This window comes from Octopus sinensis, linkage group LG10, assembly GCF_006345805.1.
Source record: "Octopus sinensis linkage group LG10, ASM634580v1, whole genome shotgun sequence".
NCBI classification, from domain to species: domain Eukaryota; kingdom Metazoa; phylum Mollusca; class Cephalopoda; order Octopoda; family Octopodidae; genus Octopus; species Octopus sinensis.
In genome coordinates this window covers 66367845-66370790 of record NC_043006.1, presented here as the reverse complement: position 1 = coordinate 66370790, position 2946 = coordinate 66367845, and positions in this window count along the sequence as shown.

Sequence of the window (2946 nt, the reverse complement as noted above, 5' to 3'; positions counted from 1 at the left end):
GGCTTCCCTTTGCGAAATACTGATAGGGCACAGAAAGTGTCTATAGCCAGCTAGAGGAGGTGTCCTCCTGGGGCTACCAGCTACGGTAGCATCCACCCTTAGGGGTTAGCCATATTTAAATGGCAAATCTACTTCACAATATATATATATATATATATATATATATATATATATATATATATATAGATATATATATATATATATATATATATATATATATAAGCCAGAGCGGCATAGTTTGCATGATGTATTGTCTCATATACATAAATGTTTTTGCTTAGATTTTATTTTAAGCCAAACAATGCAAGTTATAAAATTAATACAGGTTGACGGTTTACTTGATATTTCAATATTTCAGGGTTAGAATCTCTTCTTCAAGAAATCTTTAGAGAAATGTTATTATTCCAAGACCTCTCTCTCTCTCTCTCTCTCTCTCTCTCTCTCTCTCTCTCTATCAGGCACATACACTACAGGTCAGAGAAGTCAGCGGATAACAAGTTTTCTTCGTAGATTTCCTGATGAAGAGATGCTAAACCCGAATTATTGAAATACCAATTAAAACCATCAGCTTTTTCTTTAATTTTCATAATTTACATTGCTCTGAGTTTAAAAAGAATTATAATCAAAAGTGTGTGTCTGTTTGTGTGTGTGTGTATGTGCGTGCGTGTGTGTATATGAGTGTGTCTGTGTGTGTGTGTTGTGTGTGTGTGTGTGTGTGTGTCTGTGTGTGTGTGTCTGTGTGTGTCTGTGTGTGTGTGGAGATACGTGGCTTAATAGTTGGGATTTCTCGGTTCATAGTCGTAAGATTGTTGTTTCGATTCATGGGCCGGGCGACGCGTTGTGTTCTTGAGCAAAACACTTCCTTTCACGTTGCTCCAGTCCACTTAGCTGGCAAAAGTGAGTCATCCTGAGAGGGAGTAGCGTCCCATCCAGGGAGGAATATGTGCGCCACTGACACCCAAAACCGGCCCTGTGAGTCTATATAACTCTGGCAGGAGCGCTATCCTTTCTCATCCTACACACACAGATACACACACACGCGCAAGCACACACACACAAACACACGTACACACGCACACACACACACACGCACACAACACAGTAGCAACAGAAATGACAATAATTTACCATTCTTCGTCAGATCCACCTCCCTTTTTCTTTCCCTCTCTCTCTATCACTCTCTCTCTCTCACACACATTCTCTCATTCTTCTGTCTTCCTCTCTTGTACTGTTTCTCTTATTGCTTCTCTCACACACTGTCACTCTCTCTCTCTCTCTCTCTCTCTCTTTCACACACACATTCTTCTCTCTTTCTTTCTCTCTCTCTCACACATTCACTCTCTCTTTCTCATAATTTCTCAATCTTTTCGTTCTCCTTTTCTCTCTCTCTCTCTCATTCCCTCTCTCTCGATTTCTCACATTTATTCCCTTCCTCTCCCTCTCTTATCTCTCTGTCACTTCCCCTCGGTCACTCTCTCTCGTAATTTTCCTCTCTCCATATCCCTCTCTCTCTCTCTTTCTTTCCTCTCTTTCTTTCCTCTCTTTCTCTCTCACTCTCTCACTTTTTCTCTTCTCCCCATCTCCATCTCCCTCCCTCCCCTTCTTTCTCTCATTCTCTTCCTCAATACAATCGTTTTCATAATTGGATTTTCTCCTCTCTTTCAAGAGGTCATGATTCTTTCACCGAATATTTTTAGCAAGAAATAATTACAACAAATAATAATAATAATAATAATAATAATAATAATAATAATAATAATAATAATAATAATAATAATAATAATAAAGCCGCCACTACCACCACCACCACTAACAGTACCAACTACAAGACAAACCACTAAATAATTCCATTCACCTTACTGCGGCGTCCCTTTTACCAAAACTCCCTGGACTAAAATTTTGCAATTTTCCTACTTTATAACATTTTACGATTTCTACTTCACGTCATTTCGTGTACATTTATGAATCATGTTAGCCTTTTATTATTATCGGAGTTAAAAGCTAGCGATGTGTTTTTAAAAATAGTTTGTCGTTGGTTTCTTTACTTGTGTTTTTTTTAAATTTTTTATTGTTATTTTGTATTTTATTGTTTTTTATTTTGCTTTGTCTTTTGAGTTTTTTTTTTATAGTTTCTCTCCACTTGCCTTCTCCATCACTGCCACCACCACCACCACCATCACCACCTTTTGTTAAAATTTACTTTCGCCTCCATATTGCTTTCGTTGCAATTCTTTCTTTTCCCCGTCTAGTTATCAGTCTTTATACTCTGTCTTTCTCTATTTCTTTCATGCTCTTTCACTCTTTCATTCACTCTTTCTCTCCCCTCTCTTTCCCCTTCTCTCTTTCTCTCTTTATCTCCATAAATAGATAGATAGATAGATAGATAGATAGATAGATAGATAGACAGACAGACATGTATTTCTACGCATATATATATGCGATATATATATGACACATATGTATACGTATACATATATGCGTATGTGTGTGTGTGTGTGTGTATGTGCGTGCGTGTGTGTGAGTGTGTATGTATGTACGTGTGTATGAATACACATTTACGCATTTATATATGCTGCTTGAGTATGGCGGGATTGCATGCAAAATATTCCTAAGCATGTCTTTCTTCCTCTTCAATGTATAACATACGTATGTGTCTATTGTTATATGCACATTTATTTATGCTTGTGTATATATTTTTGCATATATATATATATATATATATATATATATATATATACATAGAGAGAGGAGGAGAAAGAGAAAGAGGGAGAGAGTGAGAGAGATATACACACATACAAACACACACACACACACATATAGACTCACACGTACATATGTATATATGTGTGTGTGCAAATGAACATATATATGTTGGTATATGTTTACACAATATAGGCATGAATATATACATATAGTAGAAAATACATGCGAGTATATATGCATGTG